The sequence below is a fragment of the Gavialis gangeticus genome, unplaced genomic scaffold, assembly GCF_001723915.1.
Source record: "Gavialis gangeticus isolate Ggan-Ray unplaced genomic scaffold, GavGan_comp1, whole genome shotgun sequence".
In the NCBI taxonomy this organism is placed as follows: domain Eukaryota; kingdom Metazoa; phylum Chordata; order Crocodylia; family Gavialidae; genus Gavialis; species Gavialis gangeticus.
Window position 1 is genome coordinate 149704973 of NW_017728992.1, and position 23842 is coordinate 149728814.

Below are 23842 nucleotides of genomic sequence, written 5' to 3' on the forward strand. Positions count from 1 at the left end.
GTCTTGTGGGAACAGGGAGGGGAGGGTTCACCTGCCTGCCTGGCCACCCCTGCCACAGCTGCTGCTGTTCTTTGGGCAGGCTTAGCCCCAAGAAGAGCAGTAGCTTGGCAGAGGCAGCTGCTGGACAGGCAGGATAACCTTTCCCTGCCTGCCCCCCTTGGACAGACAGCACAGGCAACCACAAGTAAGCGGGGAGGGGGAACCCTGAGAGGTGGGGGGAAGCACCAGGGATAGGGAGCTGGGGGGGTGGGGAGAGCACAGGGAGCCACAGGCACCAAAGGGGAAGCCTGGAATGGAAGGGGAGGATCCATTCAGTCCTCCAGGGCTTTGCTGCCCTGAATGTGTGACTGCTCCAAACTTGAGCTAGCACTAACACTGATCAACATTTGTGCTGCTCATAGTGTAATGTGTAACAAGGCCTGAACTCTCAGCAGAACCACTTTTTTTTAAAACAGGATAACCACTCCCTGTCTGACCTCGCAATCCTCATTTTCAAAGGGAATTTACAAAACACCTCCAGATGACAGTCCTGGAAACAGACATCCATACCTCTACCAGACAGTAAAAAATATGGTCCTTATGATAAACAGTAGCTTTCTGACTCATTATGTAGCAGGCTTACCTTTTTTGGGGCGTGAGTAGAGTCCCAGGCTCAAGGGTTTGCTCGAGCTCATCCACCAATCCGGAGACAACAAAGGGAAGCAATACCATGCCCTTTTCCGAAGGGAGGGGGCAAGGAGAAGCTGGATTTGAATTAGAACTGCATCAGCCAGGTCTGGAGAACTTGGGGGTGGAGCTCTTGAAGAGCATGAAAGAGGGGAGCGTGCTTGGCCGGCTGGGGAGAGATGACAAGGGATGGGGAGGAGAGAGGAACTCCATAGACGGCTGTCTTTGGGACCCTGCCTGAGCTTCAGCAGTATGATGATCGGAACATGGGGAGCTGGCCCTGGGAGCAGCTCAAGGCTATTTGGGCTTCACATGATGCGCAGGTCAGCACGTGGCGAGTCCACCCTGGGAGTAGCTTGCGGGTGCTCGGGCCTCACCCAGTGCACAGTTCAGCGCACAGAGGAACTGCCCTGGGAGCAGCGCATGGCTGCTCACGTTAGCCCTGCCCCTAGGCCGAGTACCCGGAGCTTTGCCGTGCGGCTCCACCTTTAACTAAAAGAGCCCCGGTGTCCAGAGCAGGGCCCAGGAAAGGAGAGAACCCCCGGTGTGAGACCATGGAGTTGAAGCCTGCAAGGGCTTGGCTCCTGCAAGAGAGAGAGAGCCCTGGGTGCCCAGTGAGAGGCGCTGGGCCATTGAAGAGAGCCGAAGGAACTGCTAGGAAGAGGCTCTTGCGGGATCGGCCATCAGGGTATAAGCCTTGACTTCTCCAGAGAGGAAGTGCGAGTTACTGGGGAAGTGGGCCCCGCAGGAGAGGCCAACATGGGTGAGGAGGGCCTGCCCCCTCCACACTCCATTGTGGGAGGGGTGTGTGCATGTCGCAGGGCCCTAAAGGGGAGGGGCTTCAGGGAAACCCCTTGGGGAGGTGCTGAGCTCACTCCCTATTTTGAGGTTGTCATTGTGTTAAAAGCTATATAGCTACGGGTATTCTTTAAGGGGGTTTATGTGTTTTATGTGTTTTAATTCCTCAATGTATATATTGATATTGTTATTTGTGAAGGTTTAAAGAAATATTATTGTTAATTTACTTGGGTTATATAGGTTAATGTCCCTATGTGTTACTTGTGTTGTATAGGTTGTAAGTTATTTGGTTCATATTTGGTATTATATGTGAATTGTGGAATATTATATATAGTATTATACGTTAAGCGTTGTGAATATTCTATGTTTTATATTAAGTGTCTGTATTTATTCTTGTAATAAATTGTACATAGTTAAGTACTTGGCTTCGGCCTAGCTCTATAGAGAGGCGAGCAAGCTGCTCTAGTAGCTGAACGCTTCCTTAGCACCCTGCCTGTCCACCACCACTGTCATTGAAGGACAGGGTACACCCCCTGGGTGTACCCGGGCTACAATTACAATTTTAGAAATACTGCCAATCACCTCCATGAATTTCACAGGTAATAACTACCCCCATGTTGAACTGTCTCCTTTTGCTCTGGATTGCCTGTTTTACTGAACTACTAGAATTCTCTACATATGGTATTGATGTGACACGATACACTCCAGCACAGTTCATGCTGCAGTTTATTGCTCCTGGGCATGCATTTAGATGTGTGCCCAAGACCGCAGCACATTGAGCTGAAACAACACAGCCCTGACTGGCAGGGAGCCCAGGGGGTAAGCCTGCCAACCCGAAGGTGCTCCGCACCAACTCAGCATGCTGTGGAGGGGCTGGCTGGGGCACAAGGGTGCTAGGGCTAGCTGGCAGAGCCAGTCAGACCCATCGCCATCTATACTTGCATTTTGCTGCATGTAATTATTCTGCTGTAAGATAGTACTTGTTTCATGCAGTACTTGTGTTGGGCAGGGAGGCTCGGTGCTACTGCTACAGATGCTGGGATCCCTGTGCCAGCTGCACTGCCATGAAGAGGTGCCTCCTGCCCACCTGGCAGCAGCAAGGGGGCACAACTCCATGCCACCTCTGCTGCCACTGCCCCTGCTGCTAGCTGGGCAGGAGGCACCTCACCATGGCATCATGCCTGGCATGGGGCTTTCAGTGATGATGGCAGTACTGAACTTTCCCATCCTTCTCTGCCTTCCCATGCCAGGTTCTACCTGTGGGGCTGTGGATGTCCTCAAGGGAGGGCAGCAGGGCAGGGAGCCCTGAGCCCCATGGTGGGTAGCCCTCATCCTCTTCCCCCCTTCACAGGCTCTGCTCAGCTCTGGTCCAGCTGTGCTGCCCAGTGGCGGGGGGGCCTGGGCTTTACACTCCATTCTGGCTGCAACAGCCACTGCCGCCCATGTGTAGCAGCCAGGGCTCAGGCACTGCTGGCCATCTGTGGCTGCCATCTGTGGAGCAGGGAGTGAGCAGCCTGCAGCTGCTGGGTCCCATAGCCTTGGCAGCTGGAGGCCCTCTCTGGCATGGCTGGGAGGGGCACAGGGCTGAGAGCTGGGAGTGAGGGGCCCTGATGGGGACCGGGTGCTGAGAGTCAGGATTGAGAGACACCATTAGGGCTCGGGGGGCGTGATGTGGCTTGGCAGTGAGGGGCAATGGCATAGGCAGGGGAAGGACATGGGCATATCAGGGCTGCTCAGTGCTACATAGCAGTCAGGGGACAGCTGCATCTGGACCCATGTCCTAGTGAGTGAAGGGGGAGCTCTGATTTTCCGTGATAGAAAAAAAGTGACATTCCAAAATATATAGTTATTTAGAATTTATTTTACAATGATTCAGGCACTAGTAGGTTTCCAAATTGCTTTAAAATTGTAAATATATCAAAAACGTGTTCAACTGATACACAGTGGTGTTTCATTTTAATTGCAGAAAAACGCCGACTTTGGGTTTTTTAATCAGAGAAGTTTGGATTTTTAAACAGACAACCAGGATCTCTGGTGATAAACGGCACCTACAGTAACATACAGCCATAGACAAATTGAAGCATAGATTTTTTGCATGTGTTGCTAATGTAGTTGCATATTTTGTTTTATTTATGAGTGCAGAAAGACATGTAAAATAAAAAATAAAAATAAAATACTATATTTACTTGAATATAAGATGAGGTGTTTACTCCACAATCAGCACACATACAAAACAGAAGGGGGGAGAAGGTAGTTGCAGTCTCCAGTTCTGGTCCTGGGCCTGGATCAGGGCCACAGTCAGATCTACAGCAGCTGCCTGCCCTCCCCCCCACTTTCTTTTGGCAGCTTCTACCCTCCCCCACCCTCTTCCTTCCTCTTTACTGGCGGGCACAGCTCAGCTCTGCCTCTGGCTGGGGTCTCTCCCAGGCATGGAGCATATGGAAACACCTTCACCTGCCTGGCTGATCAGCATCAGCCATGAAGAGTGATGACTCATGTTATATTTGTCCAAGGATTTTTGGGGGGTGATATTTTTTATTGAACCAACTACATAGTTGGACCCGGTCCAATAAAAGATATCCCCACCAAAAAATCTTTGCCTCTTGAGCTATCACAGCTTAACACAACTGTGTTTGTCCAAGGCAGTTTAAAAAAGATTCAGTTTAAAAAGGATATCAGTCTCAGTCTAAAAAGGACTCCAGTTTAAAAAGGATATCAGTTTAACACAGCTGTGTTTGTCCAAGGCATTCATAAATGATTCCAGCTACAAGCACAGGGAAGAGGGTTGCTAGACTGGCAGACACAGAATATATTATAACATAAACTACAACTATACATGCATTGGGAGATTCAACAGGAAGTAACTTCAGTTTCATAGGCGCAGATTCAACACATATCTCACAGCTCATGTTTTAGAATAGTCTGAGAGAAGAGGTTATAATGTTTTGGAAAAGAAATGTATTCTCACATGATCCTATGGTACCATGGTAATACAGAGAACCTGGGCTTCTTTGAATGAGAGATCAGGGATGCAGATGGTATATCACGTTCAGGCTTGTAGATTGTGCTAGGGTAAGCCAGAGCATTAGTATGTGGTGGGCTTGCCAGTAACAGCCCAGCTTGTCAGATTGGAAGGGCTCCAAGCTATTGGTGGGGCGTTCCCACCAACCAGGTGAAGGCAGGGGAAAGGCCTTCCCTGCCCTTACCACACTGCGAGGCAAAGAGATGGACCTGGTTGAGGATTACACCCCGCCTCTTTCTGATTGGTTCATTTGCAATCTGGGGATGGCGCCTCCAGGGGGGATAAAAGAGCAGTGTGCTTGGCACATGGGTGTCTGTGCTGAGGGACAGTGAAGAGGATGGGTGAAGAAGAGCTGGCAAAGCTGGCCAGTGGGGCAGAGCTGTTGCCCTGAAGAACCCGAAGATTCCTCGATGCACAAGGAACAGCAAGCAGCCGTGTCCTCCAGCCCCACCACGAAGGAGCACGGTGAGCGGTGCACAAGCCAGTGTATGCTGGGTCTTAGAGGGACTGAGACCCTGGGAGCTACTTGAGGTGGCTTGGGTCTCCAACCCCTGGCTTGAGGCCAGGAACTCAGTGCATGGACAGTGCATGCCGGGTCCAGGAGTGGACTGAGATTCTGGGAGTCGCTCGAGGCAGGCTGGGTCTCCAACCCCTGGCATGAGGCCAGAGAGCAGTGCATGGCCGGTGCACAAAGTGGTCTGAGTGGGACCAAGGCCCTGGGAGCTGCTTGAGGCAGCTTGGGCCTTCAACCCTTGGCATGAGGCCAGGCACTGAGTGCAAAAGTGTTGTACGGAGGGTCTGGGAGCAGACTGAGACTCCAAAGCTGCATAAGAAGGCTCAGGTCTCCAACCCTGAGCAAAAGGCAGAGCCCTCAGTGCTCAAGATGGTGCACAGGGCCCCAAGCGACCTGGCAGCCCAGAGGGAGCCTGAGGCATCTGGGGCCTCAGCAAGGGAGGAGACAACTTGCCTGGGGAGACAAGGACCCGCTGGGTGCCCAGAGTTGTGAGTTACCAGGAAAGGGGAATTTTCCCTGGTCAATGAGGCTGACCACTGGAGCGGAAGTCCAGAAGGAGAGGGCTTCCTGGATTTGGAGGTTACCTTTGTGGGCTATGGAGGGCTTGAAAGGCACTAGGGATCCTTCCCTTTCCCCCTGATCACTGGAGCACAAGGACAGCCTGAGCTGGTCCTTGGGGTTGGTTACAGCATTAGATTGTATTTTGATATTCACGCACCTTATATTTTGTGAATTAGCACCTCACGTTTTGTGGTTTGCATTTTAATAGATTTTAAGATTGTATGATTTTTATTGAAACCCTGATACTGGCTCTTTTGTATTACTTACCTCCATTCTGAGTGGTAAAGGATTGTATATATACATTGCATGTAGTTCTATGTGCTGTGTATTTATTTACTCGTATTTATAGCTATCTATCTATCTCTAGATCTATATTCCTTCCTATGGTTTATTGTATTAATAAATTTGTATATAGTTAAGTTCACAGAGTGTCCTAGCTTGGCTCTGTAGGGGAAGGAGGGAAACTGCATGCAGCCAGAAGTTTCAATCCCACAGTGCACCTCCCCTGTTAATCTTTCCCTTAGATTGGAGAGGGGAGTACATAACCAAGTACTACCCAGGTTACAAGTATCTAGGAGTAATTTCCTTGTTCATCTGTAGAGTGGTATTAGCAATTATGTTAGCTAACTTGAGATAATGGTTAAACTTTGAGCTCTTTTTAAAATAGAAGCATAAACTGAGTCTAGAGCAATCTTAAAAAGAAGGGAAGATGCAGAATCTATCAAACCGTTGTGCTGTTTACGGGTTTAAGGGCCTTTCTCCATTTATTGAAATAGAATTTGAAAAATTGTAGCATAATGTCTGGAAGGGAACAGAAACCTGATCATTTCCAGGGTAGATCCCAAAGGAAACTAAACTCAAATTCTCAGGAACAGGATACTAGGAATATCAAATAGCAGGTGATCACACACAAGCACATTTTATATTGCTGGTAGGCTATTAAAATTGTCCTCCTATTGAGTCATGGAATTCCTTGGTTGACTCCCACAAGACATTTTTGTACTTCAAAGATTCTCATTTCTAAAATAAATTATATTATCCAGTTGCACTGCACCTCTAGTTTTAGTATATTCACTGGTGCACAGTCCTGTTGTTGACTCTTGGTTTTCGTAGTGACATTAAATTTTTCAGTGGTTTACAAAGGAATGTACTTCAGATATGTGGTGATGAATCAGTTCCAGTATCTCTTTCATGCCTGGGAAGTTCAATCCATTTAGGAGAAGTAAATTTGCTGATGACATTTTCTGATGAGATAAGGATATTTATATGGGAGTAACAAGGTGCCAAAACCAAAATTTAACTCTGTCAGGTTTGACAAGCTGTTACTGGAAGCCATTTCAGATACCACAGTAAAAGGACTTGCCTTAAAAATACTGCATGGGTTGAAAGTGAGAGCAGACGATATCCAGTGATCTCAGCAGAAACAAAACCATTTCCACTAAAATTAATGAGGTGGATAGCTGCATAACAGTTCCTAAAAAAAAGTCATGACTGAGAAGCTTACTCAAGATTTAAAGAACCTTCTGCTGAAAGCAAGTTACTAATGATCAGCAATCTGAGATTAAAAAAAAATGGAGAGCTTGAACAAATCTGGTCAAGAAATGCAAGGACACTGGGAAAACCCACTGGCAAAAATTGTCTAGATGCATTTTGAGACTTGTAAATATACCTTGATTTATGCTGTGATGTATTGGGGGTTTTTCACTGAAAAAATATAGAGAACTTTAATTAATGCAAATTCCAATACTAGAAACAAATAGTAGAGTGGGAATTCCAGGGGAAAAAAAACAAACAACCTTCCGTCTTGGTTTTAGCCTCAGTTACCAGATAACAAGACGGGAACTGACCAATGTTAAAACATTTTGCATTGAAAGTTATGCATTTTAAGTCAATGCTTTTATTCATTGCGTCTGCCAGGTGTTACTTGTTATGCATATATACATATGTATATGCATATGTCAGGGTGGCAAAACTTTCTAATCCTTCTAGCTGCAAACAAAACTTGACATGGAAAATAGCTGCAGGACACAGAAGTTTCAAGATGCTCATACACACAATACCCCATCTCAAAAAATTTGTTGTTAAATGAATTTTTAGGATAAAACTAGGAAATCAAAACTAGAAAATAGTAAGTGAACAGGTTTTTGATCTTTACTACTTGGGCACACCTACATGAGATGTTTACTGCTCAACCAACTAATTAGTTGTGCAGTAAATGTCTCAGTATCTACATGGGTGTGGATATTAGGCTGGAGTAAACTGATTTACTCTGCAGCAGGACAGTACTTGTATATGGTAATAGTAAAAAATAGGAAAATGTAAATAGTAAAATGCAATAGTAAAAAACTCTGCAACAGTGCATATGTAGAGACTACCTGGCTGGCTGGGGCACAAGGGTGCTTCAGTGGAGGGGCTGCCTGCTGGCTAATGCAGGGGCTGACTGAAGCTCCCTCATGCCCCAGCCAGCCCCTTCAAAGCATATTAAGTTGGGAGCAGCAGCGCCAGGCTGGAGGGGCCCCCTGCCAGCCAGGGTTGCTCCATTTGGACTCTGCATGCTATACCTGAATAAAGTGCTGAGCTTATTGCTCCGGAGTTAATTGCTCCTGGGTGCATGTTCAAATGGCACTCCCAGGAACAGTTAACTCCATAGCAAAAAGCTCCACAGTTTATTCAGGCATGTGGGCATTTATATACATACTCTGGGAGCGTGTTTGTCTGAGTGGGGGCGGGGGGAACTTTAATTACAGCAGCTCTGAGAACCACTCTAATTAAAGGGCCCTGTGCTGCAAAATGGTAGTTGGGATGCTTTAACTAAAGCTCATTGAATGAGCTTCAGTTAAAGCACCTGCCGCCATTTTTCAGTGCAGGGATACTGATACACAAGATGCTGGAGATATTATACATGAGTGTGATAATTACCATGCTCCAGCAGATTTGATTGAGTTTGCTCCTACACACTGTAATTACAGTGCATCAGAGCAGCCTCACTGCTCATGTATAGGTGCCTTGTAATTGCATGCATAGGCACCAACTTTTTTTTGTCTGTGGGTACTTGCAGAAGTAAAAAAAAAAAAACACCACCCAAAACCCTGCACTACTTTTAATTTGTCATGTTCCCATGCCAAGCCCTGTGCATGCCCAGAAGAGGTAGCACTTTACTTCTACCTGACTCTGCAGTGCCTGTAAAGATTGGGCACTCTAGTGGGACTTATTTGGCACTTTTATCTAATAGATAATTGAATCAGCTTTAGGTAAAAATGCCAAAAAGTCCCCTGAAGCACCAAATCTTTACAGACTCTGCAGTGCTGGGTTGAAGTCATGTGGTGCTTTTTCTGGTAAAGCAGGTTTTTTATTTTATTTTTTTTTAAACATCTGCAAGCAGCATTGTGGGTGCTGAGGACCTGCAATTTTTTTTTTTTTAGTGGGTGCTTGAGCCTGGGAGCACCCATGGAGCTGGTGATTGCATGTGCAGTCTATGACTGCATGTGCAGACATGCCCCTTCACTTTTTTCAGGAGCTTTGTTTAAACTGCCTAGGAGCTGTATGCAGCTCTCAAGTTATAGCCACCCTAGGATATGTATATGTATATGCATATGTGAACAGATATATATTTATTAAGCAAAGATACCCAATAGAACAAGGAGTATATTTTAGTTAACCTTTTATGCTTTATCTATCATATATGTAACAGGTCCCATGGCCATGAGGCCCCTAATGGCCCTGACGCTCCAGTCCAGCTCAGACTCTAATGGCACTCTCCCTAGATTGCTTGCCCACCATGCCTTGCTTTTAATATTAAAGGCTGATTAAGGGAGGCTGCCAACAGGCCTTCAAGTGAGCCTTACACGTAATAATTTCCCACTGGGTCTCAATCCAGCCCTCAGTCCTGATAGGTCAGCTTTGGCCTGACTAGGCTCCTGTAGTGCACCTGTAGCCTCAAAGGCAAATTGCGTTGCTCCTTTTTCCTCCCACACACCACACTCCAAGTTTTGCAGATGTTATCATATCATTAGTCACTTGGTGGGCTTTGGCCTCCCCATCTGCTGCCCTTTTCTTCTCAGCTAGGGCTTCTAGCCCAAGCCGACTGCATCAGACCTGGCTTTGAGGTGCTAGCTCTAGTTTGTCCCTTCTGGTCCCCTGGCCCCTGTCTGCTGGGCCCCTGTGCAGCTGCACCCCCCTCAGGTACTGGGCCCCTGTCCCCTGTTTCACGGCAGCCCTCTTGGGTGGCAGGCCCCTAGCCCCTGTCTGGCCCTAATGTAGCACTGTGCCCACCCTGGGCTCAACAATCACTCCTGACAGTGCCTCTCTCGGGCACTGGGGTTCCTGGCTCCTGTGGGGCTGTGCCCTGCTCAGGCACCAGGCCCTGGCCCCTCTGTGGCTCTGCAGCCTTACACCATGCCCCTTTCTGGGCTCTACAGTAGCTCAAGCCTTGAGTCTGCCCCTGACATGACTTAAGGTGGTTGTGTGCTCTTCAGGCAGTAGTGGGACATCTGTAAACTTACCCTTACAGTCCCAACCCAAACCACCAGAATGAACACTTACACAAACCATAAGCCCCTGCACTATACCAAAAACACAAAACAGCAGAAGCAGCCCTTTGCCCATGTAAGAGGGCAAATTTTCCTCATCTCCCAGCAGGCATACCTTCCAGCCCAGGGTTATACCCTAGGCTATACAGTTGGGCCCGTTGGACACTTAGACCCTCCCATCCCCCACGCAACCCCTCCTCCAGGCTCTCAGACCCTCCGGTCCCATGTGCACCACCTCCTCCGGGCTCTCAACGTAAAACGAAGGCCACTTGCTTGTAACCCTGTCTTTCTCTGTCCAGAGAGCTTGGCTGTGTTCCCAGGCCTGCAGAGATGTTTAGCTACATTCAACTCCCTTCAGGAGCCCCGCTGCCCTGCATCCAGGAGCTCCTCACTTCAAGGTTGTTGGGGAGAGATTCCTTGACCAGTGCAGGCTTTGGGCTTATATGGCTCCAGCCTGAGCCCTCTTTCCTCAGGGGAATCACTCATTAGCTCCCCTCTCAGGCTGCTTTCTCTCTTAAAGGAGCAGGCATATCCCAGTGCCCTACTACAGTATACCATATATGTTCCCTAGTTTTGGAACTAGATTTTTCCCAAATATTTTTCTATTAAAGAAATGAAAACTAGTTTGAAAAAGAAAATGTCTTGACTATTTTGGGAAAATGTGATCAATTTCCCTTATATTGGTCATTTTGGTATTGGAGCCCCTACTAAAAATACGTTTTTTCAATTATATACGGTTTATCAATTCTCATCACATTTTTAATAAAATCAGGGGGAGTGTGCCATTGCCTTCAGCATGTGCAGAATCAGGCTGTAAATGAGGACTGCACTGCAGCATAAATCTTTAATAATAATAATATATAATATCTTTAATAATAATGAGTGATATGGTTCATTCTACAGAATGTTTCTTTACAGAAGAAAATGCTCTGTTATCCAAATAATGGTCTGTTTGTAAATATTTTTTTGTATTTTAAGCTTTTATAAGTACTCATTCATCTATATGTTCTATTTACATTTTAGCGACATGCTATTTAAAATAAAGTGGTTCTGCAACTGTCCATCGGCAGTGTTCCTTATTGGGGAATACAGATAATAACTGAAAGATATTTAGCACTGTTATTTTGAGTGGCGGTTTTTAATGTGAAGCAAACCAATCTCTGCTAATCTTTTGAAGGCATTTTCATTTCCTCCCTTGCATATGAAAGATGGTTGTACTTTTCAAAGAAAGTTTTGCCTTCATTAGGTGGTACATGGGGATATATGACCACATCAGGAATTGTCTGTACACAAGAAGGTCAGCTATGAACTAATATTTGTTTTTTTTAAGTATTTGGAGCAGAGGGTGAGGAACAAGACATCAGCTTGGCTTCCATAGCTTGGGTAGAGTGAGACACTGAGGAACCTTATAAAACAAACTATCTAGGTTCTACGTCAAGCTGGAGTTCTCCAGAAAAATAAACCTTTAAACACAGAATTCCCATCCCCCTAGATATTGCTTTGAACCTGTGACCTTTGCCTATCCAAAGCAGTCATTTACCAAGGCCTGCCACCCACATTGCAGCTATCAGTCAATGGACAGCACCTGTTTAAAAACTGGAGCATCTGAGGCTCCATGTTCCCCCCACCCTGGCTGTCTGGCCAGGAACATCTGACCAACCATTTTTCCCTGTTTAAGGTCAGGGAGAGAAACAGGAATCCTGGTCAGGTGTCAGGATTTTCTCTTGACTGCACTTCATTAGTTTTCTTGTCTTGTGACCATCTGGGTCCTGACCTGGCCTGTTCTTGGGCACTGCTTGCCAGTTCTGACCCTGGCGTTTACTCTGTGCTTCTGTGACACTGACCCCATCTTTGATGCTACAGCCCTCTAACCTAGTAACCCTGATCTCTTATTGGCTGCCCATGTCCTGGTGCTGACAGATGGCTTATTAGTAGGACAGTGCTGAAATATGAATAGTTTGCCTGTCTCTTCCAAGTGCAAACACTTCCTCCCTAAATCAGCAAGGTTCTCCGCAGCCTGTTTTCCAAGGACTGTACCAAAGTCAACTTCAGAGCCTGATCAAGCTTTAAGATACGCAGTGTTCATGTCTAGTGGTGGAATAGGCTTGATAATGTTCATGTACATAGCAGAGAAGAATTTTTTCCATTGCACAAATTACGAGATGAAAAATTTAAAGGCCTGTATTTTACAAGGGGACATTATAGATGGTTATAGTGTCTTCCCCTCTCCTTTAAATCTTTGTTTTTTAAAAACAAAGACACAGAAAAGCAAACCAGTGCAACTGAAACTTAGTGGAACCCACTGTTGAAAACAAGTGGCAAATTCCTGTGTTTTCAGTTTGAGCAGAGGCAGCAGGAAGGATGAACTGCTCTTTATCATAATATCAACTGTTGTTGCTAATGTCTCAGCCATGTGCTTAATGCTGTCCTAGAGACAAAGAAGAGATGCTAGCCATCCCCAGTGGTTAATAATCCCAAAATATTCCACTTGTAGAATTCTGCCAGGTAAGACCTGAGGCACGTTGCTAAGTAGTAGTGGGGGGGTTTCTGTGCCTTAATGAAAAAAATACAAGGACTTTTAATTCTTCAGGTGTAAGACAGATGGATTCAATGAGTATTACATTCAAATTCACATATTACTACTATTTAAAAGCAGCTGACTAACTTGGTTTATGGATCATTAAAACCCTCCTCTAACCTAGCATTCTTGAAAACTGAGGAGAAAGAAAGATATAAGTAATTAGAAGATTATTTTATAAAACTTTTTTGCCTGCAGTATAACAGATATCATTAACTTTTCTGACAGCCATGCACTAGAATCTAGGTACTATGTTATTAACAGATGTAAGATTTCTCTTGGAGATTGTACTGTCTTTTGGCATCCTTCTGTCCTTCTGTTTAATTGTTCATTCAAATTTTTCCTTGAGTTTTGCTTCTAGGAAGTTAATTTCTTAGATGTTGGTCTAAACAAGCTATAAAGAAAAGAAAAACAACAGTACAAACAAAATGAAGAGGTTACCATAAGAAAAATCAAAATGTCACAAAAGACTAATGTTTCCACTTGTCTTTCCTCTGAGTCTGCATTTCTATTTGCTCTCACTCTGTTGTTGCTAACAAATACTGTACTGCTCTTGGAAATGAGAAAATAGTATAACCCTTGGTGCAGGAAGACTTACTGCCTTCACTGCTGTACAGATTTAACTCTTCAAAGATGCAGGGAAAAATAGATATTCAAATATTTAAACCTTTTTAAAAATACCTGTTCTTGAAGCAATGATTTTGGTACAATCCCTCTATTATCTATTCTATTCTACTTTTTTTTTTTTAAACCTTACATTTGGGGCATTTTTCCTAATAACCTTATAGTCTGTGTATGACCATAGTAACACCTCTGAATAGGAGGGTGTGATAACACTACTAGTTTGAAATAATGTGCCTTTAGCTCCATTTTTCACTAGTACAAGACAGTGGAATATCAGGCGCTCATTTCTATTGAAGACACCTTCCTCACCCCAAGAACAATATGAATGGTGGCACGAAAGGAATGATAGATTATTAGAACTCATTGATTCTTCTTTGTCCTTGACATCTTTACCAAAAAAATATCACTGGGATTTCAGTATTCAAAAAGGAGAATAACTGTATAAAAACTGAATGGCCTATGTCAGTTCAATTATTCATCTATTCACTAGAAAGAATAGAGCAATATATAAATAATTTCTTATGGGTTTTCCTCTGATTAAATCTGTATTCCATAGGAAATGAAAGTAGAACCTTTATAGCATGCTCAGAATACCATCTCAGAAGTAGGTCTTCACTTGAGTATTTTAGTAAGAGTATTTTAAATATGTGAGATGTTTAAAAAAAATAGCACTGGCTAATGATGTCTAACTAGGGTTAGAGCTATGTGCATGCTATGGAACACAGCTGAGCAGATTAAATCAGAGAAGGCCCATTAAGTGCTCAAATGTCATGGTTTTGTGTGTGATAGAAACAAACAGATACTGTAGACAAGACAGCATACATGCAGAGAGGACCCTATATTAAGTAAATGACTTGGATATCTGAAAAGCGTTGGGGAAGAAATTATGCATGCTACAAAAATTAAGGGATAGATCCATAGTGGATAGAAATAAGATTGCTTAATTTAAATGGATTTGTTCTAATTTATACCAGCTAATACCTGGCATTTTTTCCAGCTGTGGGCTTGCCTGGCAAGCTAGGACTGGTGGCCGCACATCATCCAGCATACCTGGGATGATGAACAGTGGCTGCAGTCATTCCAGATCCACCTTCCAGGAGTTCCTTGACTAGCTCTGCCCACACCTGAAGTGGCAGGTCACCACCAGGTGGCTGACCCTCCTTGTGCAGACCTTGCTAGCCATCACCCTGCTCAAGCTGGCCATGCAAGCCAGCCTGCACTACATCAGCTGCCTTAGACATGGGCAAGGCACCCCTGGGGAGGCTGTTCTGGAGGTCTACAGCACCCTCCAGGATGTCCTGAGGTACATGTGCTCTGGGTGCATGATCCCCTGGAGGTGGTGGCAGGGTTTCACATCCTGGGCTTCCCCCAGTGCATCAGGGCCCTACATGCCAATCACCTGCTTGCCCCATGGTGACAGCCCCTACTACAGCCAGTGAGACTTTCACTCTGTTGTGCTCCAGGCCATCATCAACCACCGTGGCACCTTCACCAATGTGAGTGCCAGCTGGGCTGGCTGGCAAGACCCACAATGCTCACATCTTCCACAACTGTGCTTTGCCAGCCCTGGTGTAGAGTCGGTGCTTCATGCTGGGTGGTGCTGGAGTTCTAGCTGGGTGTTGTGATGGTCCCACCTTGCCTCATCAGGGACCCTGCCTACCTGCTCATCCCCTGAGTCATGTGGCCCTACAATAGCCAGCTGGACTCTTGCCAGGCACAATTCAACTGGTGCCTGGGCCAGACTTAAGTGCTGGTGGAGTATGCCTTCAGCTGCCTGAAAGAATTCTGGCACACCGTCACTGCCCACCCTCAGGTCACAGAGGCCAGCATCTCCTGAGCCATTGTCACAGCATGTGCTGCATAACATCTGCAAGGCCTGGGCAGAGCTTTTTTATGAGACTTGGGTGGAGGAGGCACAGCAGGCGGGGGATGCCTGACACTGGCAATGCCAGCTACAGGCCCCCTTAGGAATACCCTGAGTGAACCACACACTTGCCAGCAGGGGCCAGGACACCAGGTGCAAGACCAGCTCCTCCTGAACTACCCACTGTAGGCCACCTGGATGGCCTCCCATGAACCCCAGCCCCACCATACACCACACATAGAATCAAAGAAAATTAGGCTTGGAAGGGACCTCAGGAGGTCATCTAGTCCAACCCCCTGCTCAAAGCAGGACCATCCCCAACTAGATCATCCCAGCCAAAGCTTTGTCTATCTGGGGCTTAAAAACCTTCAAGGATGGAGGTTCCACAACCTCTCAGTAACGTGTTCCAGTGTGGTACTATCTTTCTAGTGAAATTTTTTTTCCTAATATCTAACCTAAACTTCCTTTGCTGCAATATGAGACCATTGTTCCTTGTCCTGTCATCTGCCAACCTTGAGAACAGTTTAGCTCCATCCTCTTTTGAACCCCCTTTAGGTACTTAAAGGCTGCTATTAAATCCCCTCTCAGTCTTCTCTTCTCTAGACTAAATAAACTCTGTTTCTTCAGCCTCTCCTCATAAGTCATGTGCTTCAGGCCCCTCACCATTTTTTCTGCCCTCCAGTGGACTCTCTCCAATTTGTCTACAACCTTTCTGTAGTAGGGGGTCCAAAACCGTATTTCAGATGTGGCCTCACCAGTGATGAATAGAGGGGAATAATCACTTCCCTTGACCTGCTGGTAACTAGGCCTGTGTGAAGCAGCTAGTATTCGCTTTGGATTCAGATTTGGCTGATTCAGGGGACAGTGATTCGATTTAGTAATTCCAATCACTGTCCTAAATCAATTCGGATGAATCTGATTCAGAGGTTCGGCCACTGACAAATCAGCTAAATCTCTGAGTCAAACAGGCCCCATCCCCCACCTGCTCTCCCAGCCCTGTCAATGGCTACCCTGCCTGGCACCAGCATCCCGGCTCTTTAAAAAAAAGCCCCGCACTCAAGGGATGCTGCCAGGCGGGGGGTCGATCCCTGCTGCCCCCCGCTACATGGTGGGGGCTCTGCCATGAGCTCCCAGAAGCCCCAGTGACCACTGCATAAGCTGGTGAGTGTGGGGCTCTTTTATTTTTTTTAAAGAGTTGGGATGCTGGGGCCGGGCGGGGCAGACATTGACAAGGCTGGGAGAGCAGGGAGGGGTTGGGGGACACTCAGGGGGGGCTGGGGGAGTGGGCAGGCGATGGGTCCTGGCAGGAGTCCCCCCATGGTCCCCTCCTCCAGTCCCATCCCTACTTACTGGCATGGAGTCCGTGGCCAGCTCCCTGCAGCGGCGAGTGGGGACAGCTCAAATTTCCAAATCTTTCTGAAGCTCTCCGAATTTTTACCAGATGGATTCAGAGAGCTTTGAATCAATTCAGACCTTTTTATTGGTCTCCCAGTTCAATTCAGATTCAGAGATTTGGCCGCCGAATTGGGCCGAATTTCCTTCGAATCAAATCAGCACCCGAAGCTTCGCACAGCCGTACTGGCAACACTTCTACCAATGCAGTTAGCCTTGTTAGCATCAAGGGCACACTGCTGGCTCATATTCAGCTTATTGTTCACTGTAAGCCCCAGGTCCTTTTCTTCAGAGCTGCTGCCCAACCAGTCATTCCCCAGCCTGTACTGGTGTATGGAATTGTTCTGTCTTCAGTATAGGACTTTGCACTTGTCTTTGTTGAACCTCATGAGATTTGTTTTGGTCAAATCCTCCAATTTGTTTATATCACTCTGAATCCTAGCTCTACCCTCCAGTGTAGCTAATACTCCCCACAGCTTGGTATAATCTTCAGACTTGCTGAGGGTGCACACTATGCCATTTTCCAGCTCATTGATGAAGACATTGAACAAAAATGGCCCCAGGACTGACCCCTGGGCAACTCCACTTGATACCAGCTGCCAACTAGACCTGGCACCATTGACCCCAATTCTTCAGTCAATTTTGTATTCACCTTACAGTCCATTCATCCATCTCATACTTCCTCAGCTTGCCTATGAGAATGTTCTGGGAAACCATATCAAAAGCCTTGCTAAAATCAAGGTATACCATATCCACTGGTTTCCCTGCATCCACAAACCCAGTTGTCTCATCATAGAAGGCAATCATGGTCAGGCATGACTTGCCCCTGGTGAATCCATGCTGACTGTTCCTAATCACCTTTTTCTCCTCCAAATGGTTAGAAATGGATTCCTTGAGGATCTGCTCCATGATTTGTCCAGGGACTGAGGTGAGGCTGACTGGTCTGTAGTTCCCTGGATCCTTCTTTTTCCCTTTATTAAATATGGGCACTAAGTTTGCCCTTTTCCAATCATCTGGGACCTCACCTGATCACCATGAGTTTTCAAAAATGATGGCCAGTAATTTTGCAATCACAGCAACCAGCTACCTCCTTACCCTCAGGTGCATCGAATCTGGCCCCATGGACTTATGTATCTCCAGCTTTTCTAAATGGTCCCTAACCTATTGGTTGCTCACCTCCCGCCAAACTGTGCTGTCAGTTGCAGTAGTCTGGGAGCTGACCTTGCCTGTGAAGACAGGTGAAAAAGGCATTGAGCACTTCAGCCTTTTCTGCATCCTCTGTCATAAGGGTGCCTCCCCCACTCAGTATGGGACCCACACTTTCCCTGATCCTCCTGACATACTTGTAGAAGCCCTTCTTGTTACCCTTCACATCCCTTGCTAGCTGCCAATTGCACTTTGGCCTTCCTGACTTCATCCCTGCATGCCTAAGTAGTACTCTTATATTCTTTCCTAGTTATTTGTCCAAGTTTCCACTTCTTATAAGCTTCCTTTTTGTGATTTAGTATACTGAAGAGTTCCCTGTTAATCCAAGCTGGTCTTGCACACACCCCATCCCTGCCCCCTGCCCTCAACAACAAAGTCACTCCCTCTCCAACAACAGAGCTACCCCGCTCCCTCTCCGACAACAGACCCCATCCCTCCCCTCCCAAACCACAAAGTCCTCTACCAACCACCTCACCCACCACCAATAAAGCAACCTCTTCCCTGTGCAGACTATGTACAGTGTGCTCTGTGTGCCCTCTCAGGGTTGGGGCAAGTGAAATGGGGGCACCTAGGGGGCAGAGACTGGGGACAGGTGTGCAGCACCCCTGCCTCTGGCCACATCACAGCAGGTGTGCATGCCATGGCAAGGCTGGAAGGTGGGGGGCTTGCCTGGGAGGCCAGGCAAGTCCGCCGCTGCTGCAGTGGCAGAGTGGCCAGGTCCCCCTCCTGCAGCCAGTGGACTGGGGCAACAGGGTCTACACATGGTGCTCATCCCACTGCAGGCAGCTCTTGCTCCAGGGCCGCATGGAGCTGGGGTGAGTGGTGGAGCAGGGCTGGTTGGCAGGGAACCCAGAGTGGGTACCAGGGCAGGGGGACCTGGCCTCTGGAGGGCACTGCTACACCTCAGTCCCAGCTCACTGTGGGTCTTGTGGCAAGGTAGCAGGCAGCTTCCAGGGAGCAGGTGGTGCTGTGGTTGGGGGCTGGGCAGCTGGTGGCACAAAGATGATTGCCCGGGCCAGGATGGTATCCAGCACCTGGCAGTCCTCCTCCATGGCCTCCACTGCCCTGGCCACTATGGCAGCCTGCCACTTCTGGGCCTCCAGGTGCCTCTTCTCAAGGGCCAGGAGCCTGTCCCAGAACTCCTGGTCCACTCGGTCCCTCTCCCAGTCCTCCCACTCATGTGCCAGGCCTGCTATTCTGCCAGCTGCTCCCCTGCTATGATAACCAGGTGGTCCAGCAGCTTGGTCCAGTCCTGGGTCCACCACTGCTGGAGCATACAGAAGGCTCCAGCCAAGACTGGCAGTGACCCTGATGGTGCATCTCTACTGGCAGCTGTTGTCTCCCCTGAATTTAGCTGAAGGACCTGCAGAGCCAGAAGAAATAGGTTGTTTGTGAGAGCTTGCAACATTTTTGAGATAACATGCATTGTACCAGGGGGCTCTGTGCTGCCCATCCTCAAATCAGGGGCTCTCTGGCTTGTCCCACAGCCTGTGTCCTCACCGGCGCTCTCTGGCTTGTCCCCCTTTTGGGGCCTCTCGCAACTGCCTGCACTGGGGCTGGGGTCAGTGCCCCCCAACTGCTGCCCTCTCTGGCATTGGGGTCCCCACGCTACCGTGGAGCCCCTATGAGGCCTCCTCCAACCCCTGATAGCCTTACCCAGTCCTCCGGTCAGAACGACAACAACAAACAGTAACACAAGCCCCTGGACTATAACATAAAGCTAAACAGTATGGTCAGAACAACATTCAATCCCTAACCAGGAAATACTCCAACCCATGGCAGCAACCAGGGGATGCTCATGCAGTCAGGCTTCTCCTCTCTCTCTACACTGGCCGAGCTCCCCCTTCCTTGGCCGCCAGAGGGGAACTGCCCTCCTGGCCTCAGTCCTGGGCTTAAAAAGGGCCAAGCCCTGCCCCTTCCTGTCAGCTGGTTCCACTGGTTGCCCTAGGAACCAGCACCCGTGCTGCTCTGGTGACTGGCAGCTGAGCCTCCCCTTCTCACCACTAGGGGTCTCTCCTGAGCCATTTTTGCTTTCAGGCACAGGGCACCTACGTGCTCTGCAACAGGCTGGCTGGGAGCAAGTTTGCTCCTGGTTGGCATCTACACATGAGCTACTGCGCAGTAACTATTCTGTGGTTAATCTGCTACCTGCATTTGCAGATAGCAGATTAACCACAGAGTAGATTAATTTGCAGTAAGCCTCTGCACATGTAGACAATGATGCTTTACTGCACAGTCCATTAGTTTACCATGAAATAAAGCATCTCATGTAGACGTGCCCTGGTAATAGTGTGGCAGAAGTCTTTTTTTTAAGAACAATTGAAGTACAGTAAAAGGAGAAAAGTAATAGATGACTACAGAGAATGCAGTGTATGCATCAGAGGGATCATGAAGAAGAAGCCATTGACTTGAATGTGTCAAAAGCTGACAAAACTGCTGGGAGTGAATGGAGAGAGTGGAGGGCAATCTGATTATGTGGAGGGCAGCCTGATTATGTGGGAAAAATAGAGAGAGGCAGAAATATGGAGACCTTTTGAGATGGTGAGAAAAAAATCAATGTAATAAGGATGGTGTATGTGGAGCTATGGAGAGATTCAAGAAGGGAAGTATGAAAGAAAAGCAAGGGTGATGAATTGTTTTCTGTATGGTGTATTTTCTTTAGAGGGTGTCACAGTTTGGTCGCAAAAGCACTTGTCCATAAGGACAGTTAGTCTGTAGAATATCTGCTTTCACCAGTGATGCAAGCCCTAATTGTGTGTTTACCTCCCTCCCTGAACAGCATGAGGAGGTAAACACTATGTCCTCAGGATGAGCAACTGCTGCATGTCATTTGCTTAGTATGGATAGTGGATGCAAAATTCCTTTTCAGAAATGGGTATAAAAACAAATTTGCCCTTATCCAGGAAGAGCAAGTGGTAGAGCTTTCACTGCAGGAAGGAAAAAATGCCTGTCCTTGAGCTGCAAGAGTTTTTCAGTTCAAAGGGGGTGGTGTTGCATCCCACACATGCCTCTTCTGCAATCTGTTCCTACTAAGACTATCCATCTGTTTAGCTTAAACAGCCCTCCAGTTGCTTATATCTTTATTCACAGATGTGGGTAGGAGGTTGGCTACAGGTTTCTAAAACTTGAATCCAAGATTATGAGACACATTTGCAAACATACTTGCATACAGCCCGGCCTTATCTATGCGCTGGGAAATGGTCTATTGTTTGACTTGCAAATCAGTTCCATTTTAAATTGAAACATGGTGGTAAGACTTATGCATATAAAATTAAAGTTGTACAATATCTTTTTAGTTAAGTCAAGAACCAAAAAATATAGAGTAACATAAAACCTGAAGGGCAGAATCCATGTAATCATTACATACAAACCAGAATGTCTGAGCGGAAATGAACTTTTGCAGGGAGACAGAAAAATCTGCATTACAAAGCAGCTTTGTATACTCAGCAGCCTGTAGGACCTAAAAATAAACAGCTGATTCCCCAGTAGTACCTTACATTTAAATCCATTTCTGTGTTTGGACCATGCGTCAAATCATGCACAATCCTTACAGATCATTAACTAGTGAAACAAGGATGATGGGGGTTAAACCAAGTAACCTTTTGAGGATTTGTCTAGTCCTATGAGGCAGCACTTTAATTATCACTGGACAAATTATGAGGTCTTTATGCAGTTTGTCTCAGTTCTTACTCAATAATTTCCAAGTCCATTTTGTTTCTCCTCAGTGCAAAATCTGGGGGCTGGAAAGTAATCATGAAACATAATAGAGCTGGTACAGAACAGGGTGCAGCACAATATGACTCCTGCTTTGGCAGGCAGATAGTTTTGTGCAATTATATTACCAATAGCATTTGCTTAAATTTAAAGGAAAATATCTCCCCACTCTACTGACTGCTATAGGACAGTAAATCAGAACCTGAAAACAAGATTTGGGATCACTTGTATACATGAGTGAAACTGCAGAATTGAGCTTTTAGGGTAGGAATACTAGAAGATAATTGTTATATAATAAAGGGCTTAGTCTGTCTGTCTGTCTGTCCATAATGCTCATGGAGCACTCTGATTGGTTAGTGAAACAACCAGTCATAGTAGGGAGCACTGCCATGATGGCTGGGATGGAGGGGATGGGGGTGGGGGTGCAAGGCTCCATCCCTGCCATCATGGCACCACTTGGCCACCTCTAAGTAGCAGGGACAGGGGAGGGGAGGCCAGCGGTACTGGAGGTGGCAACACGACAGGGTGCTGGCGGAGGGGGATGGAGGAGACGGCGGGGGAAGCTTCCCCCCCGGGAGGTGGCAGCGGCATGGGGTGGTGGGTAGTGGCACTCCATCACTGCCTGCCCACTCCCCCACCATAATTCTTGATGGACAATTGGCTAGTATACAAATAATAGTCATAATGCACACTTATTTCACAGCATCAGATTTATTAGACTTGGAAAAACTAATTTATCAATTAATCTTAGAATCCCAGATGTCCACTTGATGTTAAACTTGTACTCCAGTATTAAGTAATTTTCCTACTTGCACAACTAAAGCACAAGATTTTATATTACACATGCAATTTTTAATCTAATTCATCAAATAAGTAAATAGGATAAGCGTTAGCTGTTGATACCAGGCTTGTCTATTTCAAGAAAATGTTAAGAGCCTGAGCTTGATCTCATTGGGTGTATCTGCATGAGACATTTACTGCAGAGGTGACTAATTAGCTTCTCAGTAGCCATGTCTACATGAAACTCTGACTGTTCAATAGCTCGTTACTACTTTGCAGTATCTTGTTACTACTGCACGGTAGCACTGAATGGCACAAAATGTGATGCGATGCTACTGAACTGTGGAGTTCTTTAGTGCACAGCAACACATGTGTAGACGCTGATCTGGCTGGCTGGGCCACAGGGTGCTTCAGTGTGGGGGCTACCTGCCAGCTAGCCCCACATGGGAACACCCTAGTGCCCCAGCCAGCACCTCTGCAACAGGTTGAGCCTGTTCAGAGTGACCCCAGGCTGGCAGGCTCATGCCTTGAGCCATGTAAACATGGTGCCTGGGAACAATAAACTCTAGTATGATATGTGCCAGAGTTTATTGCTGCATGTTAACTGCACATGTAGACATGCCCATTTACTCCAGAATTACACCACTTGTAATTTAAAGCCCAATTCTACAAGATCCTAAGCACTTCTGAAAAGTTCAGGGTGATCTTGGCTACTACTGACTTTTAGTATTTGACTGTTACATTGGTGTAAGGAGGCTCAGATTCACCCATGATTTTTTTCCAGTCAGGAAACATAGTATTGAAGCACAATCACTCACTGTCACCAGGGGAGACACAGGAAGTTTGGCTAATGGCCTTTTCACTAGGTCAAGACAAATCAAATTCAACTTCTGAATCTGTTGAGTTTCACAATGAACTGAAAAGTAAAACTTGTGAAATTTCAGGTTTTATAAATCACTCAGTATTGTTTGAGATTACAAAATTTGTTTAGACTCTCTACCCTTTCCCCCTCTGGAATTTAAAGATTTTACACAAGGTAGCTTGCTCAAATGTCAAAGCTGAATAAAAAGGCACTTGGTACAAAACTGGGCTGCTGACACACGTTACTTTTGTAATGATATAAAGTTTGTAGCACTACAAAAAGTACGTCACTCTGGGATGTACACATATGTACAGCCCCATGGCTGGAGGATGACAAATGCCACAGAAGCATGCTCTTCAGCCAGGGGGCTGCTTCATAGCTTCCTCTGCCCCCAGGATGGTTCCTGTCTGTGAGTGGAACAAGGTTTACTGACAAATTCGCCCCGCCATCTATTGTGGTCATGGACTGTTGCCATAGATTTTCCCCAGAAACTATTGCTGTCTTTCCCTTCCTGCCACAGGGGGCTCACAGGAAGTTGATCAGTCCCTGCCACCACCACTGATACTACTTGCACGTATGTCCCTGGTGGCAAGGGTGACAGGGATGCTTGCAAGAGGATTCTTGCTGGGTTCTGAGAAAGCTTGCTGCTGGGCAGGCTATCAGAGAGCCAACTACTCTCCTTCTTTTCCTCCCACTTGGATGGTGGGGGGGGGATGGAAAGCAGAGCACCAT